The sequence below is a fragment of the Schistocerca americana genome, chromosome 1 (assembly GCF_021461395.2).
Source record: "Schistocerca americana isolate TAMUIC-IGC-003095 chromosome 1, iqSchAmer2.1, whole genome shotgun sequence".
Lineage (NCBI taxonomy): Eukaryota > Metazoa > Arthropoda > Insecta > Orthoptera > Acrididae > Schistocerca > Schistocerca americana.
The window spans coordinates 691,457,746-691,472,352 of record NC_060119.1 but is presented as its reverse complement, the minus strand read 5'-3'; positions in this window follow the sequence as shown (position 1 = coordinate 691,472,352).

The window sequence follows — 14,607 nt, the reverse complement described above, 5'->3', positions numbered from 1 at the left end:
ATTATATACACATTTAGACAATTTACAGGCGGATATTACATTATTACACGCTAAACATCGCAGAGCGAACAACTTTGATTTATATTTTATACGTCATAAACGACATGACAAAAGTTAATTAGTCTCATCTCTTTACACATCCTTCTGCTGCTGTGTTATACTACTCAAACAGTAATCTTGCAAACATCAACTTAATAAAATTCTTATTAAGGAAACATAAACAAATTGGTATAACAGGACGAATCATTCATGCTGATGCTAATCTATAATGTATCTGTAGAGAACTCTTTGTTTCATATCATGTTCGTAGATATTAATACATTATTTACAATAAATAGTATACCTCCTCAATAATAAGATAAATATGGCGATTTTATACCAGACGTCAAAACCTATCCAACTGTGTGTCGTACCCACATATAGCGAGCCTGTAGCATTTGTTACTGTTATTATAAACAATTTTACACAAAACTGTTAATAACTTTGTTAATATGTACTGTTGAAATACGGCTTGCTTCAGCGACTTCATGCACTAACGTGTCACTAACTTACTTGTGAGATTGCAGTCATGAATTTCAGTTAGGCCCACCTTTCTCCCTGTATGTGTACTGCGCTCTTATGATGAAGCACTGTCGTCACTGGGATACTGTGTCGTCCATTGGTTCCTTCAAGTGGAGATGGCCAGTTTCTTGCAGCAGTGCAATTGCAGTTCCATTTTCACCCACACAGATACAACAAGCAGTGCTGTGCTTCTATCGCCAACCAAACCGTGAATCATATACGCAATAAATCCCAACTACCTTATTGCTCAGACGAGCAGACCCATGACTTCTCACTAGACTATGTGATCTCTTTCCTGCATCATCGCCATGTCCACTGGGCTTTGCTCTCAGTAAAGGATTATTACGGTAACAAATAAATTATATACATATAAAATTCTAACATCTGCAGAATCATATAGTCTTCCACACACTTCACTGTACCATTTAACTTTAAAAAATTCATGTCCCTAATTTATCCTCATTAATGAACGTGACAATGAATATACAAATCATGCTTTAATAAACATAATCCACATGAGCAACTCCAACTTCCAGATGTCGTATTTTGACCTATGTGCATATGTAGATACACCCACATAAACAAATGAACCCTCCAAAATTCTTATAGCTACTTACGATATGAACTATTCGTATAAATATACAAGTTATCCATTACTGCAGAAATTCACTCTCATATTTATGTTTTAGACATGCTATCATCTCTTTAGCATTTTAATTCTTCTTTGAATCTCCCCACCCGTAATGTTACAAGGGATCGATCAATCATCATCATCATCATTTATTGCATTTACGGGCCTTTAAGGCCTACAGCAGGCTAAAAGAGAGTATTCAAACCACAATATAAAAAGAATACAACAAACTGTACACTATAAAATTTGCAAAGGCAAACATTACAAAAAGAAAAAAAAATCAGTCAGTCGCAATCTCATCATAGGAGACATTTATTGCAGATGACCGCGCCCATCGCTGTCTGTCCCCAGCCTCATCTTCTACCGCTGTCGGCTCCGCTTGCTTGAGTATTGCCAGTACCCGATTCTTCCATCGCGTCCTCGGTCGTCCCCTTGGGCGTCTCCCAGCAGGTTGGTAACGAAGAACACGGTTAGGTAGGCATCCACCGGCTCGGAAGATGTGGCTCTTCTGCCTCAGTATTCGACCGATGTGTGGCTTTCCATATCCCTAGTAAAGGTAGGTAACATTCATGAAGGCGTAGTCAAATTTTAAATTCATTAATTTTTGTACACAAAAATGTATTTAATGTTACTAACATATCACCTTTTTTCTGCCAGATGATTAATATACAACATAAAAAGCAAAAATCCCATCTCACGTTCCTGGAGAACTCTCGAAGTTACTTTGACGTCTTTCAATGACTCTCCATCCGAGATGACATGCTCTATCGTTCCTCACTAGAAATCATCAGTCCTTTCACAAATTTTGTTTGATACTCCATACAATAGCACTTTAGTTAAAAAGCGTTGGTGTGACATCGAGTCAAATACTTTTGGAAGTCAAGAAAACTACATCTACCTCTTTGCCGTGAGCCACAGTTTTCAGGAAGTCATCTGAGGGAAGTGCAGGTTGAGTTTCGTTTGATCGAATCAAATCGGTTGGCATGGAGAAGGCAATTCTTATCGAGACACCTTGTCAAGATTCTGCAAGAGACGGACGTGTGTATCAGTGTAACTGCAGTTCTACTTTCACCCACACAGGTACAATCAGCAGTGCTGTGCTTCTATCGCCAGCCGAACCATGAATCAGATGAGCAACAAATACCAGCTAACTTATTACTTCTGCTACTCTTCTTGTAGATGAATGTGACCTGTTCTTTTTTCCATTTACTGGAGACAGTTTTTGGATTGAGGGATCTCCGGTATACTATGGTTAAAAGAACTGCTCAGCTGCACATCATCTATAGAATTTGGGTGACACTCCGTCGGGACTTAGAACTTTGCTCAATTTTATCGGTTTCAGGTCTTTCTTTTCGGCTAACTTTGCAAAAAAGCGATTCGGTAGAGGGTATTGCATGCCAATATCGTCACTGAAACGATCTTTTTCTGTTGTCATACCGTGTAACGAACTGAACATCAGTGCTAAACTGAAACTGTGTAATAGACCTGGCCTCCAGCCTGGACAACTGCCTTTTCCGGACACTGCTACTTCCGCTGAATCACTAACGTTCATTTATCAGACCACCGCCGAGATCCGACCTCACATTACCTCTCGTCTGCAGGGCCAAACTCCTTGAGACTATGACTAAAGGAGAACTCCATGACGATGATGTGACTGAGACAGAACCGTTTAAAATAACTATACAAATGTAGAAGTTTTTATTAATAAGAAAGTAAAATATTTCCCTAAAAAACACACACACACACACACACACGCACACACACACGCACACAGGCACAAGTAAAGGCGAGCGTGCGCGCGCACCAACACTTTGGACTTCGTCAATTCTTATGACATTTAGAACTGCATTAATATTTGTAGATGGTTGATCACGAAACGGAAGTTTTCAACCTAAAATTGTACGTTAGATTCAAGACAAATCATATTTAAGATGTGTACCTTATTCGTCTCGCCTTGAGCTGAAACAGAGAGCAAGTTCTCATTTACCTGCTAAAGGTACAGGTCCAGCACACAGTTTTAATCTGCCAGAAAGCGCACACTTCACTGCATGGTGAAGATCTCATTCTGGAAGTTCTCACTTGCCTATACTGGTGCTGTCTCGGCAGAATATAAAATACACTTCGTTAAAATGTGACGTACTGACACGTGCACGCTACACGCAGCACAGACATCTGGCTCTTCTCGGCAGTGTTGACGTCCATGAGTCAAAGGACAACACAGAGACAGATTAGTGTATCTTCACCCCTTCTCTGCGACCGTAAGGAAGAACGCCACGACTCAACGGTTGGTTCAACCGACTCCGCCTGTTGTCCATCATTTCTAGCCACTCGCCTTCCCATCGGTGCATAGTCTTCTGGCCGAAAAGATGCTGAAAATATGGAGGGAGTCAAGGGGAGGGCGCCAAGCCATACACGAAAACGCACAGTGTTTCAAGAAACCGAATATTTTGTTCGTTTGCATTGTTAGCGATTTCCCTCCTGGCCAAAACATTACCTTAGCGGTAGCGTGATAACGACGTACGCGGGTCAACAATACCCTACTGGGAGACAGTACGCCCTTACCGTCCTTTCGCGCATAGAAGAATGTACACCCAAAAAAGAAGGAAAAATGGTAAACAAAATGTAATAAGAGTCTTTATACTAACACTGGATCCTTTTTGTTCCCTGGACAAGTTTTATAGAATTTTGCTCACGCATACGGAGATACTTTGGCTTGCCTTGTGATTTAATTCAGGTGTGGGATAATTTTCGTGGTGAAATATACATAGTCAGTTAATCTGTTGTATTTAATTATAAATCTCATGACTCAAAACGGATGCGCTGTATGCAAATACCTTCTTAGGTATTGTATTGCGTGTCGTACTACAGATACTGCCGGTAATGCGGCTGTCTTTTCCGCCTGTGAGTGACATCAGGTAAATATTTATATTTCAGTGTTTTTACGTTGACAATATTTCAATATATTCACATAAATATGTGGCACCGTCTTTTCTCGATTGATGCGGAGCTTTGCAGTGCTGGTTCATACAAGACTGTACGATACAGATGTTGCGGAGTATCACCGAGAACTTTGTCGCCTATACAACGCATGCTATTGTGAATAATTAATTTAACATTATATTACAATAATATTTGTGTTCAATGAAAATACAAAGTGTTTTGTTAGTTTTTAGGGTTCTGTGCCTCAATATACTTGAAACGCCATATCTGCGTGCAGTAATCGCTCCTAGATATCTGATTATGGATAAATTACGAAACGCGTAATATGAGCTATAAAATCGTTCCTTGCCTGATGTTTGAATTTTAACATCGCGACCCGGAACTAACGATAATTTTAATAATGGCCACCTGCCACTTGCATGTTTATGTCACATTTAGATTACTGAAATTAAAACATTATCGAAAATCTTGGAATCCCTTGAACCGATATCTTGCCAGTATCAATGTCGAGAACAGCCAGAAATGATCGAGATTCTCAATTCCTGGAATGGATGAACTCCCCGTATGCATAATTACGTTTGCGCTGAACCCTCAGGGCGCCAGTCCTACCTCGCACCTGATCAATATTTTGCGGCAAACCAGTGTAATCTGGTGAAAACAAAGCCAGACGACATGTTTGTGAAAATAATTATCATGAGATTATGCACACTTTCTGATTGTGTACAAGAAAGATTATTTCATTTGTGACTGTTGCGAGAATTATAATCAACCGGCTACATACAAACTCGGGAGGACGACGGTTCAATCCCGCGTCCGGCCATCTTGATTTAGGTTTTCCATGATTTCCCTAAATCGCTCCAGACAAATGCCGGGATGGTTCCTATGAAAGCGCACAGCCGAATTCCTTCCCCGTCCTTCCCTAATCCGCTGAGACGGATAACCTCGCTGTTTGGTCTCCTCCCCCGAACAGCCCAACCCCAACATACAAAGGGTGTCCGGGTTAAACATACAATAATACAAAATGTAATAAACTCAGAACTTTTTGTGCTATTTATTGATGGTATATTTTCACAAGTACGGTAATTCACAAAGTTTTTTACACATCTAATAAGCCTCCATATGCGCGCCATTAGTGGCGCAACAGACATCAAATCTGTATTCCATTTCTCTCCAAGTGTTCTGCAGCATTGCAGGCGTAACATTTGGAATAACTGCTCGAATGCGGTGGTGCAGATCTGGAAGATCACGAACTCATGTCTGGTATGCTTGACTCTTCATCCCCACAAAACAAAAAACAAAACAAAACAAAAAAAATCAAGCGACGTAATGCCTGGGCTTCTAGGATGCCAAGCTATCGGTGGACTACCTCTTTCAATCTAGCGATCTGGGAACTCATCAGAGAAGAAATCCCTCGCAGTATTCGCAAAATGGCATGGTGCACCGTCTTGCTGAAATATCACCTCACGAGGGAGTTGTGGCACACATATAGCTCCGACATATCTACATACATTTTTGCACTAACTGTAGGCCCAGCGAAGAAGACTGAGACTATATCCCTGTCTTCAACAATCCGCACCATCATCTACATGGGTGGGGGGGGGGGGGGTTCAGTTCACCTTACGCGGCAACGGCAGCTGTGCATGTTTGCCATGCTGTTAAGTGTGGAACAGAGTGTAGCCTCATGCAGAAACAGATGAAATCGAGGAATGCCTCGTTTTCATCCATTTTTGCCAGAATTCTCTCCGCGAATGCCTTCCGTCGCGGTCTCTCAGGCTTAATTTTGTGACGAAACTGTAGTTGCACGTCCGTAGGTGTAACGTTTTACGGACGACATCGCACAGTGGGGTCACTACCCAGAAAAATGAATTTTCGATTCTGGGAATTTGGACGGGTGGGTTGGGTAGGGAAAGGATTGGTGAATCTCGCCGTAAAAGGATACGTCCCTACCTTAGATACCTGTCGGATTACGTCAGTTCAAAGGCGACATACATCGAGAGCACATGCGTCGCTGTGACAACTAGGTACATTTACGCTCGATTAGTGAGTGGATATTTACGCAGTGAGCGAAGAAATTCATTTCTACAAGATGGAAACGATTGGTACAAGTATGTAGAGTACATTCGTACAATAATGCAAAGTTACTTTATTATATTATTTCTCTTTCGGTGCTTGTACAAAACGATCATGATTTGCCGAAATGCATTTTCAATGGGAGAAAAGGTGGCATATACCGCAACATATCGCGGCATTACAACCCCCAGACTATAGATTGATCAATCATGTGATGGAATTGACAAGAATCAGCTGTCTAAATCTGCCTATTCTCTTCTACACGTATCAAAAAAGGTTTTGCATCACCTCGGTTCCGAGATTTCCGGAACCTCTACAGAAAATTGGAATAGAAATCAAAATAAACATTATTACCGCCCTTTTTATTGCTGATGACAACCGCGAATTGCATGTTATATCACCATACAGCGAGACCTTTATAGATTGTGGTCCAGATTGCTGTACACACCGGTACCTCTAATACCCAGTAGCACACCCTCTTCCGTTGATACATGCCTGTATTCGTCGTGGCATACTATCCACAAGTACATCAAGGCACTATAGGTCACGATTGTCCCATTGCTCAATGGCGATTCGGCGTAGATCCCTCAGAGTGGTTGAGGGTCACGTCGTCCATAAACAGCCCTTTTCAATCTATCCGAGGCATGTTTGATAGGGCTCACATCTGGAGAATATGCTGGCCACTCTAGTCGAGCACTGTCGTTATCCCGGATGAAGTCATTCACAACATGTGCACGATGGGGGCGCGAATTGTCATCCAAGAAGACGAATGCCTCGCCAATATGCTGCCAATGCGGTTGCACCATCGGTCTGAGGATGACATTCACGTATCGTACAGCCGTTACGGCGCCTTCCATGACCACCGCGGCGTACGACGGCCCCACATAATGCCACCCCAAAACAGCAGGGAACCTCCACCTTGCTGCACTCGCTGGACAGAGTGTCTAAGGCGTTCAGCCTGACCGTGTTGCCTCCAAACACGTCTCCGAAGATTGTCTGGTTGAAGGCACATGCGACACTCGTCGGTGAAGAGAACGTGATGCCAATCCTGAGTGGTCCAATCGGCATGTTGTTGGGCCCACCTATACCACGCTGCATGGTGTCGTGGTTGCAAAGACGGGCTTCGTCATGGACGTCGGGAGTGAAGTTGCGCATCATGTAGCCTATTGTGCGCAGTTTGAGTCGTAACACGACTTCCTTTGGCTGCACGAAAAGCATTATTCAACATGGTGGCGTTGCTGTCAGGGTTCATCCGTATTCACTGCAGTAGTAGTCCTTGGCCTAGCGTTGCTGTAAGGGTTCCTCTGAGCCGTAATCCATAGGTAGGGGTCATCCACTGCAGTAGTAGCCCTTGGGCGGCCTGACCGAGGCATGTTATCGGCAGTTCCCCTGGATACTTCCCTTGCTGAGGGCCCTTCCTGGCACAAAGTAATAATGCGGACGCAATCGAACGGTGGAATTGACTGTCTAGGCATGGATGAACTACAGACAACACGAGCCGTGTACTTCCTTCTTGGTGGAATGTCTGGAACTGATCGGCTGTCGGACCCCTCCGTCTAATAAGCGCTGCTCATGCATGGTTGTTTACATCTTTGGGTGGGTTTAGTGTCATCTCTGAACAGTCCAAGGGTCTGTGTCTATGATACAATATCCACAGTCAACGTCTACCTTCAGTTCTGTGAACCAGACTGATACAAAATTTGGTTTGATGTGTGTATGTTTAATGCAGACACCGCGTGTTTGAAAAAGTCTTTTAACTTGTGATACTTGTGGAAAGTCAAAGATAATATCTGTGGTTTTGTGGTATCTGACCGAGATGTATTTCCAAGACAGCATTTTGGTTATTCAAAGATCAGAATGAGCTATAAACTGAATTTAGATGAAGAATGCCTATTCAGATTACCTGCAAATGGTATAGGGTATGTGAAGGTTGAAAACTTTAAATTTCAAGTGTTACTGCTATTGCAGAAATGTGCTGTTCCTGATTTTCGTTGAGTGACTCATTAAATGTCACGGGTGGTTTTCTAGACAACAAACAAACTCAACGGCTGAATATTGCAATAACATCTGGTAGTGACTACAGAAAGGAATTTTCCTCTCTTATTTTATACTGCCTCAAATGAGGCAAACCTGCAAACATTTATGTCATTAACCGAATAGAATCAAAAATGTCAAATATCAAAAGTTGTGAAGGCGCCAGGACAGTTGTCAGTTCATAAGCTATTTTTTTTTATCAACATTTAATAAGTCTAAAAGGAGCCTGTTTCCCTGTAGGATGTGTTACCCGCTAGTTAATGACTGTAAGAAAATGGGAGGTGGATTGTGTTGCATTTTACTGTAATGACCCACTTCGTTTGGTCCTTTTTTCCGTGTTTTCTGAACTGGAAAAAGAATGTGCAGTAAATCATCTCATTTATGCTGCATCTATGAGGGGCAGTCAAATGAAAACCAAACACCCCCTACAAGGGGACCATGGAATGGTTCCATTCAAAAGTAATCACCACATGAGTTAAAACTTCATCCAACACTGGGAGATGAGATGATCAATTCCTGTTTCACAGAACCATAGAGCGTGGTTGGCTGCTAATGGATCCACAACTGCAACCACTCTTGCACTTACTCGTATTACTGAAACCGACACACGCGCGTGTCTTTCTTTGGGTCGCCCAAGGAGTGAAAATCACACGATGAAAGATCCGGGCTGTATGCAGGATGTTGCAGTGTTTCCCAAACAAACTGATGGAACGTAGCCTTCGTCCAATTGGCAGTGTGGGGTGGGCATTGTTGTGCAACAGGATGAGTCCATGCGAAAGCATTCCTGGGCATTTTGACTTTACGGCGCCTCACAGTTTCTGCAAAGTATCTTCTCAGAACTGTGCACTGATTGTGGTTCCAAACTCAACGAATTCAATGAGCAGCAAGCAGGGACCTGCGGTCATAGGTCATCATGACCTTACAGGAACTTGGGTGAAGAACTTTGGATTTCTTCAATGGGGGAGATGAGAGATGTTTCCATTGTTGAGTTTGGCACTTGCCCTTGGACCGTCAGACTGAATCATCGTGTTGCTTGGCAATGCTCACCTCCACACTGCCAGTCGGACGAAGGCTATGATATATCTAATCGATTGGGAAATAATGTAACACCCTCTGTACAGGATATCTTTGACCGTGTGATTTCCACAGCTTTGGCAACCTCAAGAAAGACATGCATGGATGTCTGTCTGAGTCGGACAAGCAACTGCACTAGTGGGCGTTTTTATGGATCCATCAGCGGTCGAACGCGTTCTTCGAAACAGGCATTAATCGTCTCATCTCCCTGTAGGATAAATGTCTTTAACGTGTGTAGTGATTACTTTTGAATGGAACCATTCAATGGTCCAGTTGTAGCTGGTATTCGGTTTTCATTTCACTGCCCCATTTACCTTATTCATGTCTGAAGACATAGCTCAATGGTGAGCATGTCTGGCTACTATGCAAATGACCTAAGGTTCGATTCTCAGTGCAATCAAGGATTTTTTTCTGTGGTGGGAGGACTGGAACAGTGTTCTCTGACTCACAATGCCAAACTGAGGAGATACTTGAGTGAGAAGCAGCGAATCCGAGGTCAAGAAACCAGCCAGTGGATGAGAAAGCAGCGTTCTGACCTCATGCCCCTCCATACTGCATCTTGATATGCCTTCATCAGAGGATTACAAGGCATTTGGCCACTACAAGTTGGCCCATCTGGGCCAGAAAATTGAGCTTTGCTTTGGTTGCTTTTAATTTATTCAGAGTATCCTGTTATAAACTACCTTAGGGGTTTTGCTTTATGTCAAAGACGAATAAGTTTTGTGGCTGTCCAACTTGCAAACATACTATGTATAGTTGCCTGTGCAAGAAATACAATGTTTTTAAATTCCTTCTGCAACAATGGATATTTGCTCTTGTGCTATATACATAGTCGTACTATATGCTAGTACCAGAGACTAAAGCTTTTTAAAGCTGAACGGTAAATTGATTCAAATTAATTAAATCCTGGTGCAAATACTTCTTTGCCTTTTTCTTTTCCAGTTAACATTTCTGTTTCTATTATATCGATCAGAAGGTTTTTTGAGCCAACATACGGTGAAAATTTGAAATTTTTTTGAGAAGTTTACACATTCGTCTTGATTCATCATAGCATCAATGGATTTTATTAAAAAATATTTCCCCCAATGCTATATTCTGCATTCGTTGAATTCTTTGTCGGAGTTTCATCTTTTTACATTGTTTGCTCACAAAATCATTCTTTGTTTACACAGTTTTTCATCTGGAAGCAGATAAAATTCTCCAACGGGCTGTTCCTCCGTCTTTACTAAGTTGCACAACTCATTAGTTAGGAACGCAGACAGATGCAAAATAAGCCATTCCCAAGTTGTGTTGTAGAACATTCACGCACGTTATTCAACGAGCGCGCTGGGAAGAGTGGTAGTTGTAGGGCTGCGAACACGTGCAATGCACGAAGCTGGAGAAGTGCCGTTCTAAACTGAAGACTACTCACACTTTTTTTTTCTTTGCAAATAATAAGACGGGCCCTCCACGCCCAAAAGTGCATATTTATCATTCAAAAAGATCAGTCACCTCCGCTTTGGTTAGTATCTAAAAAGAATTTCGCTAAAAATGTAGCGAATAATTTTCGCCTGGCTTGTTAACCATTCGTAACTTTCAGAGAAGTGTCACGAATGCGAATTTTGAGTTGCCATATAAAAATCTGCTTCTTTTGCCAAAACACAGCAGAGTTTACAGTCTCATCTCACTAACACGTTGTGCAGATGCAACTGCTAGAGAATTCTGACACAATGGTTTATTAAGTGAGGAAAAGTAATGTCAGTATCTTACGAAAAAGCGCGTCCTTGGTACAAAAATAAAGGTCTTCACTTGTATTGTTAAAAAACCCATAGCATTTTTTGTTTCACCAGCTATCGACGACCCTTAAAAATTACATTCTTTCATCGGAAAAGTCTGTAGTTAGCGGAGCAACACGGTAGATAATGTTTTGCATAGTAACCATACAGCAAAATACTCTCCTCTCTGTGTCCTATTATTTGCTAAAGACTCATTTCGATACTTCAAACTGTTTATGAAATATGAGGAATGTGGAATTTCACTCTGGCTTCATCGCTGGCACGGCGTGATCGCAATTGAGTGTGCTACGTCAGATCAGTTTTCTTGAGACTGGTGACAGATACAGACCTCCACCCAAGTCTACAGAAAAATTCGATATGTTAGCTAAATTTAATATGCTGCAATATATTATGTGATTTTGGTGTACACCAAAAGCAAAATCATAGCGACCCCTATTTTTCATTGAAAACTTTTTCGAATTTCGAGCATCTTATTTCCTTAAATATCACAACTATGACCATTAACGAAATGATGGGCACGTCATATTGAACATGACATATAAAGCTACAAGTGAAACAAAATGAAATTTTTTTACCAAATAGTTTCTGTAAAATAAAAGTGAGAAAGATTGTGTGGCGTGCGCCTCGAGTCTGTCATCACCGACCGGCTGAAAAGTGGCAGACAAGCGTCGGTCTCCAGTTCCAAGCAAAGTAATGAGCTCGCCCAGCGCTTTGGACAAAAATTGGTCACGGCGCATCGGCCATCGTGTCCTGCAAGGATTTTAACTTGAGACAGCTAAATAGCTCGAAAACGGTGCATCATACGGAAAAAAGTTCTAAGTGGAGAGTTAACGTTAGTAAAGGGGAAATGCGCCTGTGGTACAACTGACCAACTCCTAACCACCCCTCCCGCATGTTTGGCATCAACTTCATATTTCTAAATGGGGATTCCCCCACTTTTACTGTCGGATTCCGTGCAAAATTACTCACACAATTTACTTGAACTACTGTTTTAAATTCGTGGTAGATGGCATTGTAATAAACAAGTATCAAATGTGTTTTTGCAATTAGGCTCCAGCACATTTGATTTTACACTCCACATACAATGCAAACGTAACCTTTTGTGTTCTAACAGTTGATACTTACGTACAGTACAAAATATGTGGCTACACACTCACATCTTCAGCAAATAAACTACTTGTATGGTAACTTAGTTTTCCATTCCCTATGGTGTTGTTTGTGGCGCGTCCCCAAACCATTGGAATGCTCGATTTCGGTGGCTGCCCTCAACCCTGCCATTAGGGTGACTTCATTTCAGTGTGTTTCCATCCAGTCACCGAAACTCTCAGACTGAGCACTATGTGGCTATTTACAGAGTAAAAACCACAACCATTGTAATAAGATAATGTCCAGAAGTGACAGCAACAGGTGCACCTTACACTGATACACACATATTGTGTAAACACCCACATGCTCACTGAAATCGAGCACCTCAGTATTAAGCAGTATTAAGAAGCAAGGGGACTCATTGAAACCAAGCATTCCAATGGGAACAATAAACTATCATATCCACATCATTGTTCCTGGTTCAAGTGAAACATAGCATGTAACTGTCATTGAAATGACTGACTATACTGTACTGTACAATTAAATTTTCAACAATAAAATAAATTTCGAACATAAATATCAACCTTTAGAACAACCTTTAGGTTTACATTTACACCATAAATGAAATGTAGAATCAAATGAGTCAGTTCTTAATGGCAAATGCACGCACACTTGACATTTGTCGATTACAGCACCATCTACTACAAATGGAGAAAGTGGTTTGAGTAAACCACATGTATTTTCTTGCATAAAATCCGAATTCACAATAAAAATGTGAGGTTACCATTTAAAAATACAGAGTTGACCCCACCCACGTAGGAGGTGATCAGTTGCAGCACAAACAGATGCCTTCTTTAATAATATTAACTTTTCTTCTAGAACTTCTTTTTGTACTAAGTGCAGTTTTAGAGACATTTTGGTGTCTCAAATTAAAACAAACACACTGTATACAGGCCTACAAGGCGTCTCAAACCTTTTGGGTCAAATCAAAACTGAGTCCACAACCGATTATTTTGAGATAGGGAACTAATGGTCAGAAGTACATATTTATTGTGTTTTGGATATACACAGTGTACACCATTTAACAACAACACAGCACATAGTAACTGTTCAAAGCAATGACTGCCAGTCTCAATGCTTGTATTACAATGGCGCATGCATTTCTTCCTCACTCTCGCAATGATCCTGCCAACTGGAACAGGCAACAGGTGATAAACACCAAAAAGACAAAAGACACACACACACACACACACACACACACACACACACCAATATCCGTGGTGTCAGTTGTCCATTGCACACACAATTTGCGATGTGTCCAAGATGGGGTGTGTTACTGTGTACAGTGCACAACGCGCAGTCAAAGATGGAACATTATTCATCATGACAGTTGGCAGACATGCATTTAATGTGCTGTGTGGCATGATGATGTGCCCATAAAGCAGCATTAATCTGCGAGAATGCTTCCCCAACAGGCGTCATACTATTGGAAGAAGTTTATCTCCACGGATACAGACTTATGAGACATGGGAAAGGAAAGATCTTAGAACATAAACACATGCACTTTTAAGGCACTGCACTTAAACATGCAAAGTGTGCAGTTTCCGACCTATTAGTTGTATGTAACCCAACGCTGTTGATACTCCAATGTAAGAATTATATTTCCAGCACATGACATGCATCTCCAATAAACTATGGTGACAAACTGTGAGGTGATGAAACAACTACCTTGCACACCAAAGTAAAACTTGATTCTTTGTAACACAAACGCTATGTAGGTTTCTGGAGGTGTATGACAGCTGCTGTTCATGAAATTCACACCCGATTACACTTCGGAAATTACGATATGTTCACAGCAGTCCTAGAAAACCATCATTGGCAGGTGAAAATGCATATGAAGCGACAGCAACATCGTATGAGCAAATAACCACCACGATCAGTAGCCAGAGGAAATGTAACAGTCTTATCAGAGTTTATCACCGCCCCTGCTAACTTTCATCTTGCATGCAGAAGTCATGGTCCGATGTTAAGATTGTATTGCCCATGTGTGGGATAATATGGCCGTTTCACCTTGACAACACATCTCTAGAATGCCTCCTCTTTCCACTATTAAGGTGAGTGTATGCAGAATCTGTCAACTCTCCTCTAGAAGATGCAATTTTATTGATTTCAGTTAGTATTCATTTCATGGCTTTTTGTCTCCATTTTCATGTATACTTATTCAATTTCTATAATTTTCCTATGTTTTTGCCATTTTACGTATTTCATATTATACCAAGTTTTCCTCGAATTTTACCAATTTCATGTCTTTTCCATATTTCTTCGACAGTTTTCCACATGTACATGTTCATACTGCTGACACATTTGTGTGTTGTTTGAATTTTTACTAAAATACCTGTGTCTCATATACCTACGTACTAAAAAATCCTAAGGCTT